The 27,668-nt window shown below is 37.6% G+C and overlaps 1 pseudogene; it reads left to right on the top strand.

Moving 5' to 3' along the window:
* The first annotated feature begins 84 nt into the window (after positions 1-84).
* LOC133198487 (histone-lysine N-methyltransferase PRDM9-like) lies at positions 85-27,286 on the top strand (annotated as a pseudogene).
* The last annotated feature ends 382 nt before the right edge of the window (positions 27,287-27,668 follow it).

Raw genomic sequence — 27,668 nt, 5'->3', positions numbered from 1 at the left:
CCCTTTATTTAAATAAAAACATAATAGGAAAGCACTTTCCCCATAACATATTCCATCCGTCCAATTCCTCACAAGTCGGTTATGATGGGTAAGAGAGAGAGAGAGAGAGAGAGAGAGAGAGAGAGAGAGATTTGTGTGAGTGAGAGAGAGAGAGATAGATGAGAGAGAGAACGAGAGAGAGAGATTAATACTTATTTTTGAATTATTGTAAGAACAAAATTCAAAATTCATGCGTTTCCATCATTTCCTCGCAAAATACTTTTTTTTTTATTAAATATACCTTCCAGCATATATAACGTTCATCATTCTATTGCATTCACAGGAGCTTTTTAAGATTGCTAAGAGGGAATGGGGTGTTGAGACTGAAAAGAAGAACTGTAAGTATTAGGGTTCATTGACCGCCTGAAAAGGGAGATAACTCTTACTGGAATAAATTGCTATTGTTTCTGTAGAAGAATCTAGATAATTGGCCATTTCTGTCAGTTTCTGCACATTTTAATCATAAATAAGATTTTTATTTGGAAAATGATTTTAAAAAAGCAAAGAAGAGTCAATAAAGGGAAAGTGATACTTCAGATTTAAAGCTTATCTCAAATAGTGTTGTATGGTTACTGATTTTTACGTTTCATTTGTTCTTACAACGTTAAAAGTACATTACCAGCTTTACTTGAATGTTTTACTGACTACTGACGATTGACTGTAACAGTCAACTAACAACTTGTTGTATGACAAATGAGATGATCTTAGCTCTTACAACGTCATATTTCCTTATTTATCGAGTATTATCTATCACCATATTTTCTAAATATGAAAAAAATATGACAGGCTTCTTTTATTTCAAGTTCACTGGGATAGATCGAGTCGACATATGAATGGAAGTAACTATTGTTAACTGATTATACGTCGTCAATATTTCTGAAAATCGAATTGAAGGCCAAAGCAAGTGCTCTCTTCTTCTCATGTAGAAGTTTTATTCTGCTTCATATAGAAACAGGTCGGCTAATAAAAAGATTCAAAATGAAAAAAAAAATAATGGAAAAACGGGAGGGGGGCATACCCCAAGTGCCTGTGAATAACCGAGCATAATTAGTGCCCATCGAAATTCCAACAGTTTGTTGGCAGAAATGGTCTCTGAAGATATGAGTAGTATAAGAAGCCTGGAGGGCCGGGTCAACTGAGTGCACTTTTGTCCCCCCAGATCCTGGATGGCCGGGTCAACTGAGTGCACTTTTTTTTTGGCCCCAGATGACCGGTTCAATCTAGTATACACCCTTGAAAAACCCAAGTAAAAAAGGGGGGTCTACGTTTGATCTACGTTTTGTGCTGAGTCAGGCCTAGGCAATACACACAAAATCTTGGCATCGATTCAAGTATACCATTGTGACGTCATGTGTGTCATTCACACAGAGCTCTATTTTCTGAAAACGGAAAAAACAATAACACAGTCAAAAAGTGTGTAAGATGATTTATTCAAGTAAAAATGTACATCATATTTACTTTTTCTTCCGGAGTTTCAGGGTCTTCTCCGTCTGGGTTGCAGGAAGTTTCCTCTTGTTGTTAATCTGCTTTTGATCCTGGGGAGTGGTTTTATGTTGGGTGGTCTTGTTTTCTTGTGCCTTTTTCTCCAGTTTTTCGACTTCTTTGAGTAATTCCATACTGTCATCTGTACACTGATGGGCCCAATGTCCAAAATTTCCACACTTGTAGCATAAGTTCTGTTTTTTTTCTGGGACAGTCCGGAGCCCAGTGTCCTAATTTTTACATATGAAACATGGGTCTGTCTGTTTACTTTTCTTGGCAGCTCCTGTGTTTTCATTTTTCTTGGCAGCTCCTGTGTTTTCATTTTTCTCGTATCCTCTCATTTTTTCTTCCATTCTAGCAACTTTAACTTCTAATCGGGACAATTTCCCACGAATCAAACAAAATTCACTGGTGTTGTACTCTTTCAGTTGAGTCAGCATGTTGACAATGCCATCCAAAGTGGTGGTTAAGATGCCCATATCTTCCTTTGTCATGGGTTCAGGCATATTATAAAGTCCCAGATCAAATCCGATGGGATTCTGCGTGTCAGGCATTGTCGGTAAAGCATATCCTAATCCTTCATTGCTAGCTGGAATATAATTACGATTTTCCACGGAATTCATCATTGCTTGTGCCATATTTCTACGTCTGTCAAGTACCAAGTGCCCAGTAAGAATGATCCTAAATTTCCAGTTCTGGTTTATATACCCCTTTGAATTTCGTGTGCAAAAATAGGTTTGACTTACGTTTTGTACCCTCGCGCTTACTACCCCTCTCTCGTTGTATCTACGTTTTGCTGAGTCAGTACATTGCTGAGTCAGTACATTGTACGTTCTGTGTACGTCTTGTATAGATAACAGGGGTATAAATAACAAAACATTTCTGGTCATTTCTTCACAATTGATTATCATGTCAACACATAAACACACTCACTCTTTAGTGTTGGAAGGGTATGATTTTTTAATGCGATGTATCGAGAAAAATCCAGAAGCTTTACCCCCGGAGGCGGAACCAGTGTTCCAGAGAGCGACGACCATCATAGAAAATACTCAGGACTTGTGGTTACAATGCCTGGCTTTATTACATCATCCGACACTGGGGAGACTAGCCATTATACATTTCCTTTGTCAACGGATCAAAAAGACTCTACCAGAAAAAAAGTACGGGATGAAAATGAGCGACTATTTAGGAAAACCTTACAGTTTCTTATGTCATCCCGAAGGGAGCAAAGTATGTCTACTCTGGAAGGAAATAGAAGCCGTAGAGAAAATATGCATCCAATACGGGATGAAATATGTAGAAATTTCAGACATGTTAAGAAATGTGTAACTTTTGATACCAGCCTAAATGAAATTTATCATTTACCACCCGAAGATCGAAAAAGTCCATGGATGGCTATAGTAGCCGATCGATTACGATTTCAGAGGAGAATTCGACAATTTGAACAATTATTAAATAAAAAATAAAAGGATGTCAACCACAATAAGTCTTTTGTTATGATTTCTATACAAATATGACGCCATCTTGTGCCCTGGTTTAGACGCTGAGATTTTTTAGACGCTGAGATTTTTTTTTTGTTTAGTCAGAAAAAAAAAATCTATCCCCATTTCCATTAAAGTAGATACAAATTGATTTTAAAACTAATCTGTTTTATCTCAAAATCTTTCAGGATTCCTAAAAAAAAAATCATGCCTATGTGTATAAAATGCTGTGCCTTGTAATAAGACGCTGTGTTTTATCGTTATTTATAAAACATCTAGACCTACCCACTGGAAATAAAGTGGATTCAAATTGTTTTTCAACTAAACTGATTTGATTTATTTAAAAATTCCAGTCAGAAAAAGGTCACGATTTAAAAAAATCCTATATTCTCTATAACAAGTCTATACAGTGATTTTCTACAAAAAATGGCCGACCTTCGCCTTCTTGTGTCTATACCTAAACCGACTCTGGCTATATTTTTACACTTGAAACCATTCCTTTGATTTAAAAACAGCATCAACACTTTTCTCTAGGTTTAATCTCATTGTATAGATTAACTTTTCCTTGTATCACACTTTAAAAAAGGTAAAAATACTTATTTTATGTATTCAGGTGACCCGATTTTAGCCCTTCGGTTCAACATCAATGCTTCTTTTCTAGACGACAGATAAATGTCATGCATCAAAAATACTATGAAATCATGCCTGAAACTTACCTTCGTCTTAGGGTTAAGATGTTTGAAAGTATTTCTAATCCTATAATAAGTTATTCACTCCAATGTATAGTTTGTGAAGCACAAAATAACACAATTTGACGTCGCCATGATTTTTTTGGCTCTCGGTTTAGGGTGCTCTCTTTTACGCTCGTGATGTGCGCATAAATACGGCAGCTTGCCAGAGCTCGGTGTCATTCTGTTAGTATCAGTTCTGCTGACACCGTATCAGTATGGCTGAGGACGATGTCCAAAACTTCTACATATTTCCAGGGGTAGAGATTGAAAATGTTTGGATCGTCAGAGACGTAGCCACCGGCAGGGAGTTAGCTCGCTGGCCGATAGCTACCCTGGGCCTAGCCAGTGACATGATTAGGGGAAGGAGACAAGAAAGAAGAAGACGACGAAGACGACGACGACATAGGTCTTCTACTAACGAAGATGACCAGCCAAGGAGAAGGAGGAGGACAGATTCAACACCTGCTGCTTCTTATTCGGCCCCTCTGAGTAGTCCGGAACTACTCGAGGACCACCCGAGAAGCCCGTCCCCTCCAAGAAGACCACCAACTCCTACCTGGTCACCCAGTCATCCCCCGGGAGCAGCTGCTGGACAGTGAGATTCCTCCGTAGATTCGGATTGGACCCCTCCCGTTAACAACGATTGGGCTGGACAGGGGGCTTCTTCATCCGTTGATTCGGATTGGCCCCCTCCCGTCAACGATGACTGGGCACCTTCCCCGGAACTGGCTAGACCACCACCCCCGACCCCGGAGATGTCACCAGGTGTGAGTACTACGGGGCCAATTCCTAGATGGAGGATTCAAGTTGCAGCAGGCAGGCTGGATTCCTGTTCAGTTTGCTTGGAGGAGGATCGGATGTCCAATTACATCTGCTGTCAGTGTCGCCGTCGACCGGCTTGTCTCGAGTGTTCAGCTGTGCTGGTACAGATGAACCAATGTTGCCCTCTGTGTAGACGCAGGCTTTCGAGATATGCAGCTCGCGGGCGAGGATTGAGACCCCCTCCTCCAAGAGAGTCATCTCTACCCCGACCCGGAAGGCCAGACTTTATGGAGCCGTTGACCGGTAACCAGTTACCTCCCCTCTCAGGCAGAGGCAGAGGTAGAGGCAGGCCTCTCAGGGAGTAAACCCTTGATAAAAAAAAATCAACCAACGGCCCTTTTAAGGGCCACTCCAATGATTCGAAAAGATACCTCTATACATTCAATGTTATAGAAACGGCCCTTTTAAGGGCCACTTATTTTGAAAAGATACCTATATGAAAAGATACCTAAAAACATTCAAGGTTATAGAAACGTATCAACGGCCCTTTTAAGGGCCACTTATTTTGAATAGATACCTATACGAAAAGATACCTAAAAAACATTCAAGGTTATAGAAACGTATCAACGGCCCTTTTAAGGGCCACTTTAATCATTCGAATAGATACCTCTAAAACATTCAAGGTTATAGAAACTTATCAACACCAGGTCACTATTTTTTTTTTTTTGTAAAATATGAATCTTTTCTTTAAAATGAAATAACATAAACACATTTTTTTTTATTTATTTATTTATAACACAATCTTTATAACACACACACACACAGTCAATGTTTATGAAGAATGTACACTTGTTTTTGATAAGTGTGTACAAATTGTTCAATATATTGTCTATAATGTGTCCAATTTCCTCCTGCTAAACCACATCCTATTTTATAAGGAAAGGCATAAGTCTGGTAAGGTAAAGTGCCCAATTCTTGTAAACAAGCTTGAAACCATTTTTCTCTATTTTCTGGTGTATCTTGATAATAAGGTAGGCGATTATAATGTCCTGTGCCATAATCCCATTGAGCTAACAGACAAATGACTACAGGTTTTTGTAAAGCAAACACTTGAAGGGTGCCTGGAATTCCTCTATCTTCTTCTAGGGCTAAATTTCTAGACCTTAAAGGTCTGCGGGTCGCATATAAATTAGCTCTGGGGTATTTCATAGCTATACTTTGACTCAATCCATGAGCTTTTACAGTCAAACAATTACATTGATGTACAATAGCTTCTACAGGAAAGTTTAATAAATCTCCTGGTATCTCCTGTAAACTCATGTTTGGAAATATTTTTTTTTTCATTGTCACACCTTTTTATATATACAACCTGAACAAAATAACTAACAACTATAAAATTCTTAAAAATAATTTTTAATCTGAATTTTCCATATACTCAATCATTTCTCTCTTTCTTTTCCAGGAAACCTCTCCAGGCACCAATTTCCCATTTCCCATATGCATCTCTGGACTCTAATTCTTTATTTCTCTTCTCAGGTTTCAGAATTCCATATTCTTCATAGTTGTCACCTTGCCTGTAAAACAATCTTTCTAATTCTGGTGTACTGTGAGACATACAAAAATCTGCAAACCAGTGAATTCTAGCCACATTCAGTCCTCCTACAGGTTTTTTTCATTTGAATGAATCCCCTGATTTGATGCACTTTTCCTGTCCAGGGATGAATTTCCTTTTCTAGGATCAGGTATTGAAATTGATCTTCACAGCTCATGAACATATCTATGTCTTCTTCTTCCCTCACATCATGGATGACAAATGTCCAATTAGTAGCCACTGGATAATCTCTGAATGGGTTCTTTGGGTCATGGATCTTCTCATTTTCTCCCAAGTAAACATTACAAGGTTCTTCATCCTCCTCCAGAGTTTTCACTTCCATTCTTCTTTGAGGACTGTAATGTTCTTCTTCCATATGCATGATCAATCTTTTTTCTAATAACTGTTGTTTCTCCTCATCTATATTCATACTCTCTATTTTTTCTAATAACTGTTGTTTCTCCTCCTCTATATCCATAGTCTCTGTTTTTTTTCCAAACTGACTTTGACTCATGGTAAGGGTCAACTGATCATGATCATCTACACACCTTTGTATTTATACCCTCAGGGGGGTGGTGTGCAAAAAATAAAATGTTAGACCTACGTTTTTTTTATTGAGATACTACTCTGTACGTTTTGTTTACGTTATGCTGAGTCAGACACTACACAAAACCTTATATTATGACGTCATACTTGTGATTCACAGTCTAGGCAAAAAAAAAAAAACCACACACACACACAAGCTCCATGTTATTTATTCAAGTAAATCTACAATCTCTTGGAATTAATTCTTTGTTTCTCATTTCAGGTTTTAAAGTCCCATATTCTTCATAGTTGTCACCTTGCTTATAAAATGTTCTTTCTAATTCTGGTGTGCTGTGAGACATATCAAAACAGGTTAACCCATGAATGATTTTGTACATGTTTCTCTCATGGGTCCAGTGTTTCATTTGAAGGAGTCCTCTCACATGATGAAGTTTTCCTGTTTCTGGATGCATTTCATTTTGTAAGATCAAATATTGATAATCACTTCTAATGATTTGATCTATATCTTCCTGGTGACCTCCAGTTAAATTAAATATCCAATTAGCAGCTCTTCTAAATCTCTCCTTTTTAAATTTAGCAATATAATGATTGCCTGGATCTTCTTTATGTTGGTTCTCATAATGAGTTTTAATATCTTTCAACAATTGAGTTCTGATTTCCATGACACATCCTTCTGTCAGACTCATGTTTGAAACAATGAAATTTTTTTGGTGACACTTCTTTTTTTATATAGATAACAATTCAAAGATAATTTTAAATGATTTATTCAGATTCTACCATGATTCTTTCTCTTACAATCCTGTGTCAATCTTTTTTTCTCAAAATACTTTTTTTTTTTTGGACACAGCTTCTTTTAGGTCTTTCAGGATAATCTGTTTTTGGTAATAAATGGGTATATTCTTCTTCTGCAGTCAAGGGTCTTTCAATGTAATCTCTCCCATCATTATCCTTTTCTGGACATAATTGATTATATTTTTCATGAGAAAGGATCTCAATAGTTCCATCCTCCTGTATTTGAATTGGTATACCTTTATCCACATCTTCCTCTCTCAGAACACTCTTTCCAAATTGAATTTTACTCTTTTCTTGACTAGACGTGTTACTCATGATTAAGACACATCAATAACTGATATATTTTTCATTTTACACCTTGTATTTATACCTTTTTTTTTCTATTTAGTATCATGGGGAAACCCCTTTTTTATCAAAAAAAAAAAAAAAAAACAAAACAAGAATAGATTTTCAATTCTTTTAATGATAACAAGAACAACAACAATTACAATACATTTTGATAGAAACATTGACAAGTTTGTCCATGACCCGTAGGTCTTTTATGATAAGTGTCTTTAAACCATTCAGCTACATAATGATCTCTTTGTAATGCTGTACTATGGTCAAAGGGGAATAACCACTCATCTGCGGTTTTTCTCTTCTTGTGTCTTTGATGTAAATAATACACGCAATATTGTCCACATACATCTGTATTCCAAGCTTGATATCGGTACGGATTATAAATCCATTGTTGAGCCTGACGATGGATAAAATCTTGAATTTCTTTTTGTAAGGGAGGAAATCCATAAGAGTCAAAATATTCGATGACTGGACTGGACAAATACAAACATACCCAATGTTCTCCAGGTTTATCTTGAGGATCCGTATTCACCACAATGGCTTTTTCTTGAGGTCTTAATTGATCCGGTAATAAATCTAAAGGGTACACACCACCAAAAGAACTCTTTAATTCTCTGGATAAGACTTCTTTTAACTGTCCTGTATCCATTAATAATCAATACTGACTTCTCTCTGTTTGTTGATTTCTAATAGATTATCGAATTCTGCATACACCACACAATTTAAGGTGTTCACCGTATTGTTCGTAAATTGGACTTCTACTCTCAGATTTCCGGTTTCTATGATGTGGAATTTATCCGATTGCGCTTCTTGATCTTTCGTGAAATCCCAGCCCCATAAAGTGTATCCGTTTTTATACTCTTCTAGGGTGATGTCCGGGGCCCAATCTTCTCCTAATTTTCCCAGTGCTTGATATAAACTCAGATAAGATCTCAGATATAAATCTTCATTGAAATTAGGTTCGAAACAACGAGTACTCATGGTCTCTCCTTTAATACTGACATCTAATTTCTTAATTCCCACGTTTTGAAAATGAAACGGATTTTTAGTTTTATCTCCGTTGAATGCCGCATTGTCCACAAAACCTAAAATGATGCGTTTAGGCATCTGGCCTTGAAACAGGTGATCCGTGATTTTAGATTGTGTTCCTGTGAGTATGGTAAAGGTTTTCACTTCGACTCTTCTCAATGGATATTTAGCTCTGTGAGTGTTCAAACTTTGATTAATACCATTCATCATGACGGCCGTGGGTTTGACTTTTCTCACCCATAAGATCATGCTCAATATTTTGACTTTTCCCGTACTTCCATCTTTGATCATCATATAGAACTGAGGTTTAGCTCGATTAAATCTCAAACGGATATCTACTCCATTCGGTAGAAATCGGTCTTGTTGAAATAAATCCAGATGTAAACGATCATACAAGGTTATTTTCTTACTATCTTTGATAGCCTGGTGACGTTTTCTAAATCCTTCGTTTTTAGAATTGGCCGGTAACTCTGGGACGATAGGTTGGTTAATGGTCACAGTATCGGCACCACTATTTACACCTGGGGTTACATTAAATGTCTTATTTTGAGCCACTCCAAGGTCTGCTACCCCTACTTCGTCCATGTGTCCTGCTGTATCTTTTTCCCACAGACTACAAGCTCTCATCTGGGTCATTAAAGTTCTGGGTTTGTAAGAAAGTAATTTCTCCAGATAAGCTTTGTAAGGATAAGTATCGGTGCCAGGAGTCACTATTTTTCCATTGACACTGAGATCGATTTCCGTAAACAAAGAATGGAAGATATTATTCACCGGGGCGCAAGTACTGCCAGCTCCAGTCAGATAAGTACCATCGTCTTTGGTAAATTTACACACTATTTGAACATACGTTTGAGATAAATCCAGATATTGATCTCCTTGTCCATTAATTTCAAATTCGATAGGAGCCGTATCCGAATCTAAAGTACTGGAAATAGGGTAATATTCTTCCCATTTGGAGTCTTCTAAAGCAATATTAGTCGGGGGGACTTGGAACAATTCTAAATTGTTCATCCCACACGCACAGGAATCTGGTTGCAACATGATGTCTGTCTACTAGGATGGATTTTTCACAAATGAAGGTCAATCTCACTCGACTCCTCTATTTATAGTGTGTCAATCAAAGATATCTAAACCCCTTTTTCTCTTCTTAGGACCTCCTCGGGCTAACACAGGTGTCTTTTTTCTTCTTTTCTTACCTAGATTCAATCTCAGGGCTTGTACTCCGTGTGTTTTAACAGCGTCTTTTAAAGATCTCTTATTTTCTAACACATCTAACCCTGTTCTAGCAGCAGCAGTCAAGGCATGTTTAGCTCCTGTTTTCAATAAATTTCTCAAAACTCCTCTGCCTCTCTGCCGTCTTCTTCTTTTTCTTCTCCCTTTACCTTTTTGACTTTTCTTATTCATCTTTTTAAAAGCTAAACTTCCTCCTCTATTGAGAGCAAATAAGCCTGTATTTTTAACGGCATTGAGTCCATGCGTTAAAAGAGCATTTTTGATATTTTTCCTTTTTTTAATCACATCTGCTCCTACTTTAGCTCCGGCAATCAAGGCTTGATTACGACCCATTTTGACTAAATCTTTAAGAAATCCTCGACCTCTTTGTCGCCGCCGGCCTGAGCCTAATTGGACAGCTTCTTTTAAAGTCATCCCTATAGGTAAGTTCGGTACCATTCCCGAAAGAAAGTTTATAAAATTTCCTCCTCTTTGAGATTTTTTATAACTCGGGGATATTATAGGTAAGTTCGGTATCATTCCCGACAGGAATTCTATATAATTTCCTCCTCTTTGAGATCTTTTTTTAAATAGCGATGGAAGCAAAGTGCGTGGAATAAGATTTAGTAATGGTAATCCAATAGGATTAGGGGTAAGGGCTCCAGCCAATCCAGAGAGAATTCCACCTACAACACCGTATCCTTTTTGACGTAATAAACCTTTATGATAGACAAATTGTCCGTGTCCTCTTTGTCTCAATAATCCGGGATGATACTGCATGTTTCATGACTCGTGTCAGACTGACTTAAATGCACTCCAGGGACTCCTTTTATACCCTCCTGTCTTGAGGTTGAATACAATACAGACAGCATATCAGACAAGTGATCACTCCCAATAAGATGTAACAAAAAAGATGTACACTCATCTCAGTACACTTTTCTGAAATGAAGTTTCACGACTGATTTTCCATTTAAAAAAGGCATGGGAGTCCCTAAAGGAGTCATGATATGAATCTCAATGCTATCGAAATGTTTTTTACTCAGTTTCAAATATTCTGCTCGAACCGGTTCCCATTTAGCTTGTTTTTTTATCTTCCAGATTGAGTGTACAAGGAACCACTCTTAATAATTTCAAAGCATTGGATCCTACCGTCTGGGGTTCAATCAAGTCACAATACACGTACATGGATTTCAGATTTTCATATAAATCTACGGTATTGTTGCCCATGTAACTAACGTTGATCCATTTGGTTTCTGTATGGTTCTGAAGCATCACTTTCTTACTTTCTATTCCTAGCTTATAAGCTAAAGCTGTGGGGAAACGAATGCATAAGGGATATTTTTTAAGTTCTCTCCCGTTAAAGTGATACATCACTTTATCATATTTGTCATGATAGGTTAATTTCATGGCATTCTCTTTTTTAGAATCACTCTCTTTTTTAGAATCACCTAAAAACTTCCATAATTTTTTCAAAGTTTTTTCCAGTCCAAGACTGATTTCACTTGTTAAAGCCATGGGATGAATGTAGGGCCCTGGTCTAAAGTGAATTCGCTTAATTTCCATTTTCTGGTCTTTTGTTATGAGATTACCAAATTCAGTATGGGCCCAATCTAATAGGACAGGACATTGACTTAATGGCATCGCATCTATGGTTTTCATTTTAAATCTATCCCATTTAAACACATTAGGTTGTTGGACTTTTGAAGTATAAAACTGAGGAAGCAGGATGTCAAAATAAGCTTCCTCTTCTGTGATGTTTTTCAATGATATGGGATACATCAATTCTGTTAAAGCCACTTCCCATTGTCCATCTGTTAAATCGACTGTTTGTGGTAATAACGTTTTAAATTGAGCCGTCGTATTACTCGGAAAAGATTGCATGGACCCATCACTGGGTAAAGTCATGTAAAAACTACTGCTCTCGGCCATGTTCAGTGAGATACTGAGATAAAATAACTTAGGACCCTTCTATTTATAACAACTATTTTTTGTTTGTTTTTTAAAATTTTAATTGGACATATTATTACACTACTTCTTCTTCTTCTTCTTCGGATCTGTAAGGAATCACAGTCTCAAAACACTGACCCTCTTCGTTTTCCAAGCTATCTTTAATCTGAGAAAAAGGAATACGACAATACAGGTACTCTGTAGGACAGTAATAGCTAGGAATCCTCAGTCCATCTTTTTGCTGGTTCCAGAACAAATCACGAAGACAGTGTTCTATATTCCAACACCATTCACCTTCAGCCAGAACCACACGAGTCTGGAATTTACAACGACCTAGGATCAACCATTTGTACTGTTGATAATGATGGTATATTTTGACCCTCACCTTAGATCCTTTAGGATGTAAGAATTTCTGTCTTTTTTCTAACCACACATCTTGAGTCGATGTTCCTGGATGATTTTCAAAATAATCTAGGATGGCTCCTATTTTAGTTTTCATCCAGGGTCCCTGCATGTAAATACATCCAAATAAACTCTCACAATACCAACGATACTGCATTTTTTTTTTTTTGGCGTCTGACTTTTACACTTGACTTTTTCAGAATGAATAATTTTTGGGTCATACCTCTTTATATATAACCTTATCTAATCTATTTTTAGTATCTCAAAAAAACCCAACAACATTTTTTTTTTTTTTATGATTTATTTCCTTCATATCTACATAAGGGACAAAGTCTGTAACAAGTCTTGACAAAGTTCTCCACACATTTCCCACAGCAAGGATACTGTCGACATTGTTGACACTTCCATCTCCCCTCCGTATTTTCCTCCCAGCAAGTCAGGCATTTCTTTAAAGCTCTCTTTCTCGTTACTTTGACCCATAAGGGCACCATATTCTCTACCCCGTACTTCCATGTGAAATATTTCACACACCAGTTACATCCACAGGTCTCCATAGAAGGGGGATCATCCACAAACCAGTGAGGAAAAGGCATTTCACAATGCTCGCAAATTCGATAAGTTCTGTGATGCCATCCGGGATAATCATACACCGTAAATGTACGCCATTGGTTTATTTTCCTATCACAGTAATGACAGTAATACTTTTCTACGTCAATCAAATAAATCAGTCTCCACGAAAAAATCATGATTGAGCTCAGTGTACCCAAAGCTAAGCTTTATATACCTTTTTATTTATAGGGGGTGGTGTGCAAAAAATGTGTTGGACTTACGTTTTTTTATTGAGATACTACTGTGGACGTTTTATTGACGTTATGCTGAGTCAGGCATAAGCAATACACAAAATCTTGGCATCGATTCAAATCACAGCTCGGTATGCATTGTGACGTCATGTGTCACAAAAAAATGTTATAGTTGAAGAGAGAGAGAGAGAAAAATAAGACATTTTTTTTTAAATTTTTAATTCACAATAACATTAAAGTAACAAACATGGAATACTTTGACATAATTCTTTTTGAATAGGAAAAGTTCTCCTCATGTACAAATATTCTGTTTCACAAGCGCAGTCCATGATGTCGTATCCTTCTTTGAGCACTTTATTTACATAATCTTTGATACAATCACGGATTTCTTCCATCCATTTCCCTTGAATCCAAGTCCTTGCTGGTCCCTCTGGTTTGTGAGCGAAAACGTATTTTACTTTCCATTTGAATTCCTGATACTGGGGTCGCCATGGTCCTAATATTACTTTTATAAGTTGTCCACATTCATGGTCCGGTAATTTGATTCTCTTATACAGGTACACATCATTGACTCCTGTTTCTCCCGGATTCCTATCCATGAAATATTGGATACATTCATCTTTATTTTTCATCCATTCTCCTTTTTTAGTGGAACCTGTATGTTCTTGCATTTTCCAACGATACTCTGAGCTTAAAAAATCCATGTTGCTCTATCCTCAGTCAGATCAGAAATGACTCTTTTTTTTTGTTTCCCCATTTTATATATATATATACATACTCTGTGATGTATTTATTTTTTTAAGACATTAACCCTGTGCATTCGTGGTCTTCTTAGGGGTATGATGCATCATTGTAGGACTAGGCATGATATAACCCACTGAAGAACTGACACATACCATCCAATATTCTCGATTAGGATCATGTAAAGCTAACATGACCAAACTAGTGACGATGAGAGAGACACAGATAAATAATTGGGCGAAATAAACGATTTCTTCTCGAGGAATATTCTCTCCACAAAATTTCCAATGAGGCGTTATTTGATGAGATCCGTTTGGGGAATCCATGAATCAAAACTAGGAGGATATCCTTTCCACCGAACTTTGACTTCTTGAATGATTTTTTTCCCGACGCGTCGCTTTTTATACCCCAAGATTTCCTCCACTTCGTACACGTCGTCTTTTTTAATGATCTTTTGTAATTCTTTTTCGTAAAAAGTCCCTTCTAATTCCTCTCCGTTATAATCTTGCACTCTATACACGTAAGGATACCTTCCAGGAACTCTTCTAGAAATGGTAAACAGTTCTGTGGTCCAGTTAGGTAAATATCCTTTTTCAAATGTGTGTTTGGCTTTACTGATGCGGACCTGATCTCCTTCTTTAAACTGAGGTTTAAGAAATTGTTTCTGATTCGATATCCCATATAAAGTTTTCCAGACTTTTAACACATTAGAAGCATTTACTTGAACTGGGGCTCTTTTGATACTCCTATGATAGGTATGATTGTAAGCATACACTAAATCCGGTAAAACTTCTACATACCGTCTGGTTTTATGACGAGTAAAATAACGCCACATGCGTGCTTTGAGTGTACGCTGAAATCTTTCCACGATACTAGCTTTAGTGTCCGTATTACGAGTAGTAAAAAAATGAATGGATTTAAAAGATTGTAAGAATTCTCGATTAGTAAATTCTTTTCCTTGATCCGATTGAATGCGGACGGGACGTCGACCGTCTTGTTGAAAAATCTCTTGTAATCCTCGAATCATTTCTTTTCCTGTTTTCTGTTTTAAAGGCACTACCCAGGCATATTTAGATAAGACGTCAATGGCACATAATAAAAACGTATATCCATCATTATGTTTCTTTAAACTGGACACATCTGCTAAATCTAATTGCCATTGTTCGTCTATATCGGTCACTCTAGTCTGTTGTCTCCGGAATTTTCTTTGAATGGGTTTATGTAAAGTATAAGTATCTTGCTCTTTTAACCATTCTCGAATCTTTTTCAGGGAAATTCCTAAAGGTTTAACCTGACGATACAAAGCTTGTAGTCCTCCGTACCCTCTTTTAGGATCATAATAAATCTCTTTTAAAATATCTTCTACTTGTTTCTTTTTCATATTTTAGGCAATGAAAGCCAATTTTCATCGATTTGTCCTAACTTCTTTTCTTCTTCCTTTTTAGCTTTAAAGGATCTAATGTCTTCTTCGACTTGGGCTTTTAATTTCTTTCGAGCTAAAGGACTATATCTGGATCCTACCCTTGTCCCTACAGGGGTTGAAATGGATTTTTTAATGACGGTTCCTCGATCTTCTAGGGGTCTACTCACTGGAGTGTCAAAAAAGGAAGAAAATCCACTATCGTCTATTTCGTGACTTTTAGGAGTACTGATTTTTCCAGGTCTCTGCATGGCTTTTATAAGGTTTCCATTGCTCACGTATTCTAGAGGAGTACGCATTTCTTTTAAAGCTTGAGCAAATTGTTCTAATCCTGTAGGAACCGGATGAGTTTTACGAGACTGAGATCTCATACTATCAGCCATTAAATCCACAATGGTAGAATCGGGAATTTTTTGACCTCGATAACTAATTTCACCTTCTTTATTCCAAGTTAATACTTTAGGGGTTTTTTTTAAATGATTTAATAATAATCCAGCTTTTCTTTTCATGTTTTTATTCACTGTTTCAAGAATTTCATCGTCAATTTCAGCTGCTGGTAATGCTGCTGCTGCTGAGGCTGGAGCTGCTGCTGCTGCTGCTGCTGCTGCTGGGGCTGGAGCTGCTGCCGGAATTTTCAGTTTAGAAATAGGTTCCTGTCTAGCTTGTTGTAAATAATTCCTATATCGATGAAGTTCCTGGCCATATAAAGCAACTTTTTCTTCTGGGGTTAAATCTTCACGTCTTGTAATCTCGTCCAATGCCTGACCTAAACTGATGGTGGATTGAAATTCCGGAGGTTTGGGTAATTTGGCCTTGAGATCATTTAATAAGACTTCAGGAACTAACACCATTTTACGACTCATATTTTTTTCTTCTTCTTCTTCTTGAGGACTTTATAGACGGATTGACCGGCACCTAACAGTAAAGGTGCTGCTGAGATTAATAAGGGTAAAATGTTTCCTCCTTTTTGTTGAAGTAATAAAGCTCGTCGTTTCTGAACAGATTGAGGTTTGACCAGTCTCCCGAAGATGTGTTTCTTAGGAGCTAGTTTTCGTTTATGAGCCGAACTAAGAGGTAACACTCCTTTTAATAGGTTGTAAACAATCTCGCAGATTTTGAGAATACAATCTCCAGAACAATGTTTTAAAATACCCGTCTTTAATGGAGAGGAATAGTGAGGGTCCGATAACACTCTTAAAAGAGGCCAATGAGGTTTTAATCGTGTAGAACAGCATCTTTTCTTCTTCTTCTTCTTCTTAGCCATCCTGGGGGTAAAATGAGGACATGTCCTAGGTTTCTCCCCTTTTTATACTCTCAAGGAGGAGGAGCATACATGTCGTGTTTGGCCTTCTCGTGTTTGTCTCTATTTTTCTGGGTGACGTAGAATTTAGAACAATATCGGCATTTATATCTCATTCCTTTAGGAAGTTGAGGTGTAGAAGCGGTCAGAGGTTGAAAGCGTGCTATTTTAGGAGTGTGAATGGGTACTTTAATTCTAGGAGTGTGAATGGGTACTTTAATTCTAGGAGAGGGAATTCCCACATTGACTTGAGGAAACATTTCTAAATCGGGAGCTCTTTGACTGCCTATGGGTCCCATAGGACGATCCATTCTCATTTCAGCTTGTTTTTTTAATAATTCCCCAATAGTTTTTTGTCTTTATTCTTTATAATACTGATTGATTTCGTTTTTTAAACTTTCAGGCATGGCTTTTCGTTGAGCTGGAGTTTTGGGAGTCGTTTTTTTCTTTCTACCACCTTTTCTTTGAGCAGCAGGTTTTCTCTTTTGAGGTTTTCTCTTAGGAGGTTTTCTCTTAGGAGGTTTTCTCTTCTTTCTGGTCTTTTGAGCTGCTCCTCCTACTCGGACCATCCAATCTGGAAATACTCTTTGTTTCTTATTATTGACTCGCACTACCACACTTTTTAAACGACGCACACGTCGTTTCTTAGGTGCATTCCATTTAAATAAATGACGAATGATGACTCCGCCTAGAAATCCGGCTCCTCCGCGTTTTAAAATGGCATTTTTTCTGTCTTGATCACTCGCCGACTTATCGGCTATGATACTTAAATCTTGACGATGATTATTAATAAACTTTTGAGTCTGTTTATTGATAGGTAAGACCCCACGTATCAAATTTCGAGCTCCCATAGCAAACCAATTCAATAAAGCTTTACGCCCTAATTCGATTAAATGGGCTCGCTTGGCAGGATCTCGCTCCCGCTGTAAACGTCGTAACGTTTTCACTAATTTACTCTTGGCTGAGAGAGGTCGACCCATGACGATTGTATAATGATAAATGACAAGTTTAATGTTGGTACATTTTTATTTATACTCTTGTGGCATGTGTATAGTTAACAATTCAAACAATCGACTTCTCAATCTGTATTTGTCTGGGGTGTCTGGATTCAAGTCCACCAGGAGATACCCGTGAGGAACACTGGTGGCTTCTTGATAGGCTGACATCAAATGAGGTAAGGCTAACTGTCGACTCAAGACACTGATTTGAGATTTGTCTCTGGGATTTTTAAACAACACTAAATAATGAGCATTCAAACTAATAGTGCGATGTTGTGGTGCCCGATCAAATAAATTCTGAGTGATGTAAATCACACTGGTATTCCGATGATGCGCTTTACGGGTAAACCAATCCACGATAGATTCGATGGCTTTTCCTCCCATCATGTCGTCAAAAATGAGTAAGTGAGGAATACTTAAATTGGCTACTAATTTCTCATCGTCTTCTGGAATATTTCGAATGAAGGAGACCTGATCTGTTAAAGAAGTGTAAGCAGGTTGCCATTCTCGATAACACCAGACAATTTTTTGTGGCATGGGGGTAATCCAATGTAAATTTTCCACTAATTTCTTAACAAATTCCGTTTTCCCCGATTTAGATGGTCCTGCTACCACCATGGTAAATTCGTGTTTTAATTGAAAAGACGGGAGTGTCTCGTCAGGTTGCATGATGATAAATGAAGAGAAAAATAGGGTTTCAATCCTTTTTATTCAACACAGAAATATACGTTGAGTTCTCTTCACATCGGATCGACAAATGGGGCAATACCGGAAGGTGGGAGCACATAATGAACAGCAACATACGTGTCCACAAGGGAGTAAAGCCATTTGTAATTCTCCCTCTAAACAAATGTGACATTTTCCTGTGGCCTGAATCTCTGTAGAGGTTTGCTCTAGTAGAGGTTTAATTTCAGGTGAAACTTTGTATCCCACCCGGAGTAAATGGTTTATGAATACGATCATCACCCACTCACGTCCTTTATAGGTATTGATGTAAGGACAATTAGGGTTCCAATACGCATGTTCTACATAAGGATCGTCTGTAGATTCCCAGTTGGTAAAACCCATACCACAATGAAAACAAGTGGTCTTATCACCCACTCCCCTGTAATAAAATCCGGCTTTGGCTAGGTTGGGTAATAATCCTTTTAAAGACTCGGGCCATCCCTCTTTAAAGGTAGCTTCTCTCTTTAAGAGCAGAGCATAGTTAGGGTAATGAGGAACCCCCTCTGGCTCCCTAGAATGATTAGCCATGACTGAAGTGTTCAAATATGTTTGCCCCCTTTTTATAACCCCCTTCATATTTTAGGGGTTTTCCCCAAATAATAAAAACACATTTTGAAATACAGTTTTTTAATAACCATAAGGTAAAGTATTATAATCATTCATTAACTTCATGTTGACGAGTCCTCTGTATTTTGTAAGGATAACAGACTTGGATTTCATCCATTTCTTTCTTGAGCATTTTTTCTAATGTCTCTGGTGACACGATATTGGAAGCCCGATAATTAAGAGTCAATCCTTTGACTTTACACACGGAATTTCCCTTGGATGTGAGGTAAGCATAATTTTTAGGACCTCCTGACATGAATTTGATAATGTGGTCCCCGTCTAATTCGTCGGTCCATTCTCCTAAACTGTGGCCAAGGGTAGGATTAAATTGTCCCTCCTTATGTTGGTATATGATACTGTCCGTATCGAAATAAAGGACCCGATCTCCTAAAGGTTGTAAAGTCTCGTAGAGGTGTAATCGGGCATGAGCGGTAGTGAAACAGGCCAGTACCACGTTTCCGAAGGGACACTCTTCTACAAATTCCTGTTTCTCTTGATAATTCACCAGCATCATGTCAGATTCGGGCTGCTCTTTATTTTCTAAGAGTTCTAGCCCTTTGATGTCAATGGTCGAATCTTGTAGGAGTTGCTGTACTTCCTCTTCTTCGGTCAAGTATCGAGTTTTAGGTAATAACAGGCGTTGAGCGAATTTTCCCCACAGGCAATTTAAAAAGTGTTTGGCTATCGTTCTTCGCACAGGATTTTTTTCTATACTTAACAGGTCCATTCTAATGCCTTCTCTGTCTATTACTTTACGAATGTAATCTAGTTTTTGTTCCTCCGTCTGACAATCAGGTGGGAATCCAGAAGCTTCCTGTTTGATCTTTAGGAAGGTATCGATGTAAGATCTGAATAAATCTTGACTGCTTTCTGGAAAATGCCAAACCTCGTAAATCCGCTCTAAGGTATATCCCATGTCTAGGGCTTTATGTAATTCTGTAGTCACCCAAGTACCTGTAAGACTGCGTTCCTGGTCTGTGTGTTGACATCGATGTTTAGAAGTAGAGTCCTGTTGTTCTGCACAAGTTTGACATAATGGAAATAATAACTTGCCTCCTGTGCGATAAGGTAAAACGGGGTGATAGAGGCCTCGGGGTGGTAAGACCCGACAGTGAATGAGACCGAAATAAGTTCTCACGTCCTGGAATTGGTCTGTAATGATCTGAGGATGGCCTAGGGGAAAAGGTCTGTGTTTTAACACGTAAGGGTATAAGGAACAGACGTCCACGTATCTCATGTCCCCCTCCTCACAATACAAGCGTGTAGCATTCGTGCGGCCTCCGTACAGGGCTTCTCGGGGGTTCAAAGGATCTGGAATGTCCAGATCTCGTACATAATTCTGTAATGCCACATCTCTTTGTACTTGTTGATCGAAATCGTGTTCCCAGATACTATGTACGGAGTACCCCATTTCCTCTAAGACCGTATTCCTCCTTAAGGTTTCCTCGTGTAATTCCTGGTAAGTAAATTGTGTCCGGTGAGGATGAGTTTCGGTCTGTAAATTGGGATAGCAAGTAGGGCATCCGTGCCAATAGCATCCGTAAAATTCGTAGATGGTACGAGTAGCTTCCTGGTATCCATCTACAGTATAACTTCCGATCTTGACTTCTCCTCCGTTTCTAGCATGTCGTATGTGAGATCCGCTCTGGTGACTCATCCAGGTTAGCCACCGACAGGCTTTGGCGGAATATTGACGCGCAGGCTGATACCCCATGTTGGGAATGATGGCAATGGTATCTTCGGGCATGAATCCTCGACGGTAAGCTAAATTGGCCGCACTGGCAAAAGTGATAGATTCCTGGAAGGGGTCTACATGGACCAAGGTCTTGAGAGTGGCTCGAAACTGAGCACAGCATCGTCGTAAAATATCGACGTCTGAAATACAATAGTCTAAAAATTCCTTCTGAAAATCAAACACTTTTCCGGCTTGTTGTTCGTACCATTGGTAAAAAGCCTGTCGTCCACTTATAGACATGTCGTCCGGATTGTAGAATGCTGCCGGTGGATAAGGCCCCACATAATTCTGGTTCTGTTCTGTATTAAAAAAGTGAGGGAAATACCCTTTTTTCAGTTCGGTGAATCCGAAAGCAGAGGGCATTTTAGACAGAGCAAAAGGTAAAAAATTATACGAGTCGATGAATTTCAATCCGCAGATTTGCATGGATAAGATTTTACTGCCGTTCATGATGACTGTAGGCGTCATGCAGGCGGAATGCACCAGGTAATTTAAAATGAACTGTCCGTCATATCCTTTGAAATTGTGGGCAATGATGATAGCCTCGTCGTGTAATAAGGCGGAATTCTTATTCCCTGTGTCGGGCTGTAATAACCAGTCCATGAAGTGTTTTAAGGTATCTGGCCCTTTAAACACGTGTTGACGGGGTCCCATATGTCGACAGTGAGGACAGGGATCTTCTATGGGTAAGTGTTCGCAATGTTGACATACGCGGTGTGCCACACATAAATTAGGGACGTGGATGCCGTTTTCCTGTGTACATTCGAAATCGAAATAAATATAAAACTGTAATGTCTCTTTGCCTTTCTTTTTCTTTTTCTCAGGCTTCAGTTGAACGTAGCACTGATGATCCGTGTCTACAGTTTTCTTACAGATCTTACATTGTTTCTGCCCTCCGCAATGATGATGAGGGAGTAATTGTTTAGGCATCCATTCCTCACAATGCTCGCATCGTCCCATTAAACTGCATACTGTTGTGGCCGTATTCTTACTGTGAGGTCGTAAATGGTTTTCGTAGCAAGTTCTGCTCTGAAAAAAATCCCTGGCATTGATAACATTGAATGTGGCTCCCGTCTGGAGGGCAGGGAGTGTCCGTTAAACAAAATGAACAGCGGTAAGGACACTTGGTTCGATGGTCTGTAATGTTCCTGTACCCCACATCGCAATGATCACAATAGTATTGATTGCCCGTCACACCTGGCATAGACAAAATGGCATCGTAATGATGCTCGTCTAACAAAATGTTTAAATAAGTTCCATCTCCGCAGCCTTTATAAATGGGCTCCAAACTGAGTTTAGAGGAGTTGGACTTAAACTGATATATTTTCAGTCGATAGTGAGGGGCTAACACCTGTTGTAATTTCCCCCATTCTTCGGGTCCACAAGGCTGATGAATATCACACCCGGCTTGTTCCATGAGAGCTAGGGCTTCGTTTTTCTGGTCATTAGCTCTTACATCTCCTAACCTCATGCGTTTCCATAATTTTTCCCATTCAACTAAACTCTCTGGATTTTCCGGTTTTTGACTGTGTAACCGGGTGACTACAATGGCTCGAGCTAAACAAAATTTATCCCAAGGATTGTCGATCTGAACGATGCATCGTTTATTTTTCTTAAAACTCTCCTTGTTGACCATCAGGTGTTTGGTATTCTGTCCACCACTGCCTTCTGGATATTTGACGTGAAACATGTCGAATTCCATAGACCCGTCTCCCAGTTTAAAATCTTTCTTGGATTGTTGCACGGCTTCTATTTTATTTAAAATGACGTCCTCGTTTAAATGTTTACATTGAGTAAACTCGTACCAAATGTCGGAATCCAGAGAAGGGTGGTGAATGTTCAGGCGTACATAATCGTTAGGGTTACACTGCATGTGATATTTGACATTCTGTAGCATGTCTCTAAATAATCGCCGAACAAAGCCTCTGTTTTCCTCCTCTGGAAATTCTTTAAAATTCACACTGTAGACATCTTCTTTAGCTTTAAATTTTCTGGAATGCTTAGCTTGATTGAGTCTCACTTGGTAATACTGGGAAATGGTCTTTGGCTTCGGTGGTGGTGGTGGTGAATGAGGTGGTGATGAAGACGGAGAGGGTAGTTCTTCTTCAGGTAGATTCCTTAAAACTTGTAGATGTTGAGCTCGGTTGGCTTTGGCTCTCTTTAATCTTTCCATTAATCTCGCATTTTTTTTCCTGAGAACTAATTCTCTAGTTCTCTGTCGAGAAATAATTCTTTCTAATTCTTTCTCCCGTTTTTTCCATCTCATAAGTTGTTGTGCATGTAACAATTGTTTCAAGGCACTATCAAAATTCATCTTGATAGATCTGACAACAAAATGAGCTGAAAGTCGGAGAAAGGCTGTATTTATACAGTGTATGACGTCACAATGCCTAGGTAGCTCGCTGATCCAAGACTAAGTATTGAGACGTACACAGTACGTACAAAAGGGTATATAAAGCAGAGCTGGAAATTTTAGGATCAGTCTTAGTGGGCATTTGTTACTAGACAGACGTAAAAATATGGCAGAGGAAAAGTCCATGAATTCACCTGCAACCTTACCAGAGACACAGGATAGTATTGAAGGAAATGAAAGAAGTTTGATATGCGATATCTTAGATCAAATGACCAATGTAATGGAGATACTTCAACAGACTATTTGTGAGTTTAAAGAAGACATGATTACTGAGATTCGTGTGTTTAGAGGAGTGATAATGAATGAGATTGGAAATCTAGAAAAGAAAATAGAGACTAGTCAGGATCAAAAGCAGATTAACAACAAGAGGAAACTTCCTGCTACCCAGACGGAGAAGACCCTGAAACTCCAGAAGAAAAAGTAAATATGATGTACATTTTTACTTGAATAAATCATCTTACACACTTTTTGACTGTGTTATTGTTTTTTCCGTTTTCAGAAAATAGAGCTCTGTGTGAATGACACACATGACGTCACAATGGTATACTTGAATCGATGCCAAGATTTTGTGTGTATTGCCTAGGCCTGACTCAGCACAAAACGTAGATCAAACGTAGACCCCCCTTTTTTTCTTGGGTTTTTCCAGGGTGTATACTAGATTGAACCGGTCATCTGGGGCCAAAAAAAAGTGCACTCAGTTGACCCGGCCATCCAGGATCTGGGGGGACAAAAGTGCACTCAGTTGACCCGGCCCTCCAGGCTTCTTATACTACTGATATGAAAAAATGTTGATGTTCCGTATGAGAACCCAAGTTAATTTCACGTGACCTGAGTATATTTCACGTCGTCTGACTATATTTCACGTCACCTGACTACATTTTACGTCACCTGACTACATTTCACGTATCGCTTTACTCGGTCTACTTTTCAAACTTCACTACCTAAACTACTTTCACACCTCATCCTATATTTTTTTTTTTTATTTCACACCTCATTTAACCTGACCTTCATTTCATACCTCACGCGCAAAAAAAATTCTTTCTTTGATCATAAAGAGTTTGTAATCCAAACGTAATGTATATGTACATGTTTGAATGCTTGTCCATATAGTATTTTCTATTAAATTAATTTGTCAAAAACGTGTGCACAAATTTAAAATTCGATACTTCTATCCACGTTAATCAATTTCATGGTGAATTAATAAAGTATCACTTTCTTAAAATAACTCCATTCTGTTTAGCTAATACACACTTGATTTAAAAAAAAAAAAAAAAAAAAAAAAAAAAAAAAAAAAAAAAAAAAACATTGAAGAAAAAAAAAAATCACTGCTTTATAAGCAAGAGACTTGTTATGGTATTAACAAAACCGATGTTATTAACACATTTTTATCAGGATAATACATTTCGACTGAAAATATTATGCTTTGCATACCTAGGACAGTCTTAGTACAATTTTGTTTTTCTTTGCAGTTTGTGCAGATTACATTAAACACTGTGTAAAAAGTTCTAAATATAGACACATTCCTAATGCAAAGGTATGTACTTAAACAATAAAATGCTTTCGTTGGTTCTTAGTACGGGAATTAATGTTGCAGCTGCTGCAGAGAAAATGCATTACCAGCGTAAGCGTATTTTTTTTTCTACAATAGCTGCAACGTTAATTCCCCTACTAACAAACAAAAAAAAAGACGTTTTATTGTTTATATTTATAGTTGTACAAATAATCATTTAAAGTAGAATTAAATAGATGGAATTGTATATTATTGGTATGTACGCCATTGTATGTTTCATTGATGGAACAGCCACTACTCAAGAAATCTGTAGAGGTGATATGCTAACGGTGTTTACTGTCTGATAAATGGCTATGGCTTTCTCAAGAAATAAAGGAGACGATATTCAGTGGATGTAAATACAGCAAAATGAGCTCGAATACTATTCGTTATTTCCATACATCTCATCATAAAATTATTTAATTATTTGTCCTTGACCTATGTTTCGTGTCCTTGACATTATCTTGTACATGTAAGATTCCTCTAGGTTCCCTTCCACATCAGCGATCTAACCTTACCACGCCACCTGGATTCTCCATAAAACTTTCGTCACTTCCGGGGCTGGAATGGGCGAATGGGCAGAAACCTTCGTACCGAAGTTCACGATCCTCGGGGTTTATGAAGGACTTATTCACACTGTAGACCGGAAAGATGATTTTTACTCATGGCAGGTAAAATTATCTGAAGAATCATCCAAAATCAAGTACAATATCTCATCCACACACAGGACATTCTATATATTCCCGATATTCAATGTTTGAAAAAAGAATGTTTTAATGAACATCTAAAAGTTTGACATCAAAAAGTCTGTTAAAATTACTACAAGAGAAGAAAAACTTCATCTATAATCAATCATTTGTATCGAAGTTTAATCTATAATCAATCATTTGTATCGAAGTTTAATCTATAATCAATCATTTGTATCGAAGTTTAATCTATAATCAATCATTTGTATCGAAGATTCTAATGTTTTGATCCATATGATGATTTGTTAAAGGAAAGTCAGTACAATATATGAATGTTGAACTTATGTTTAAAGTATCAGTTAAAAAAAAGAAATTAATTTTTGAGAATTCATCAGGACATGAACTATAGTTAGCGCCTCATGATAAATATGCAGGCGTGAAGCGTTGTAGTTCATAAACCTCATGAATTCTCAAAAACTAAATTCATTTCTTATATTTACATTATTTTCTAATGACTTACCACATATTTTTTTCATTCAACGATCATTTCTGGAAAAAAATGCACTATATTTTTTATTTCAATATCTTCACAATGGAAATATTCTAACTCATCCCACGGGAGTTCATGAGAATAGGAACTTTTTTCTAATTTGCAAAGTATCTTAAGGAAAAATATTTGGAAATGAAAATAATTTAGATGTTAATGTTCTGAAAATTTAAATAGTGTTAAATTCAATCGCATCTTCTAGAGCCTTTCCTGCAAGCTCGGAAAGACATCTTAAATGTTCATGCATTTCCTCACCGTATGTAAATATTTTATACACAATGGAGTCTCTTCTGATTTAAGATTTTTTAAAGGTAGATAAACAGGGGACCGATGGTACTTATAACATAGATGCAGAAGACCCATCCTGTAGTAACTGGTTAAGATTTGTGAACTCTCCCTCCAAATATTAGCAAGAAAATGTCATCCCTATAACGTGCGAGGGCATCATCTTCTATATACGTCACGTGACGTAGAACCGGGTGAAGAGCTTCTGGTCTGGTATGGGGACGGATATGGAAGGTTTTTAGGGGTAAACCGTATACATCCGGGTAATTATTCAATCTATCACTTCACATTCCTTCATTTCTCTAATTTGCAACTGGGTAGAAGTAAGAACTGGTTTTTATCTATATTAGTGTATAAACTCCTTATATTTTCCCCCCTTATTTTTGCATTCCTCAAATTTAAATTTTAGAACTTTTAGTTTACTAGCTTCATTGAAATCTTGAAACAAAGATTATTGCAGTGTATGAAATTTGTAATTTTTCAATTGTTTTTCCATTTAAAAGACCTTGATTATGGTTTCAATCACCATCCAACGATACTTATTTTCCTTTGTTCTTCAAATTGAATTTTAGTTATGCCTAGATTGGCTTATGCTTACATGTTTCAGAAAATTATACTTTTTTACCTAGATCGCAAATGGGATACTCTCCCTTTGAACATTTGTTGGTTTTCGATACATAAATTCAATTTTATCGATTTATAAGTTTTTAAAGGGTATGGGTGTAGAACAACAAACAAAATATATAAATGGAATATAGAACGTTTATATGTTATGACACAGATATCGGTATTTCAATACTGATATTATTTTCTTTGCTTTTTCTACAGAAGTTGATCTGAATGGGTCTTTTGCATTCTGCGCCAATGTTTTGACATTTGACAATGAAAGACGAATTTTTCATAATTGGACACCTGTGACGTATCAGAACTGGAATCCAAAGGACGAGGGTGAGACGGCAGTTGATCCTATCTTTGGCCTCCTTTTGACTTATCATAACGACGGTAGGTGGCGCTGGGTTACTAAAAGGAATTACACGTACTATACAGGAGAAGAAGGACTAAAACTTCCCTTTATTTGTGAGGATTCTCCGTTTTATTTTGAGCCGGAAGAGTGTTCTATTACGTAATGTTTCATTGTTTTAAAATGAAAATAAACTTTTGCTACCATTATATTTTTATCATTGAAAAAATGCAGTGTTAGACTAGTGAGTAAAAATGTTAATAATTGAATGGAATCTTCTAAATTTTATTTAGTTCATTTGTTTTCTTGGGAGAGATTTATCCTCAAGTTTTTAAATAAACTTCGGATAGCATGAAGACAGAATGCATATTGTGGCGTCTCGTTATCTTCGCACTTTTTCAGGGAAACTTACATTCAGATCTCTTCTTTCCAAACGTAGAAAATAATATCTAACACCAAGTGTTATTATAAAGTTTTGTGCACCCGTAATCGAAGATTCGGGGCCATATATATTTTGCTCTGACCGTCCGTCTGTTTTTTCTGTCTGT

This window comes from Saccostrea echinata, unplaced genomic scaffold (assembly GCF_033153115.1).
Source record: "Saccostrea echinata isolate AGI-Se365-2 ecotype Australia unplaced genomic scaffold, CSIRO_AGI_Sech_v1 ptg000033l, whole genome shotgun sequence".
Taxonomy (NCBI): domain Eukaryota; kingdom Metazoa; phylum Mollusca; class Bivalvia; order Ostreida; family Ostreidae; genus Saccostrea; species Saccostrea echinata.
The sequence above is the reverse complement of the archived record's forward strand: the minus strand, read 5'-3'. Positions and strand labels throughout refer to the sequence as shown.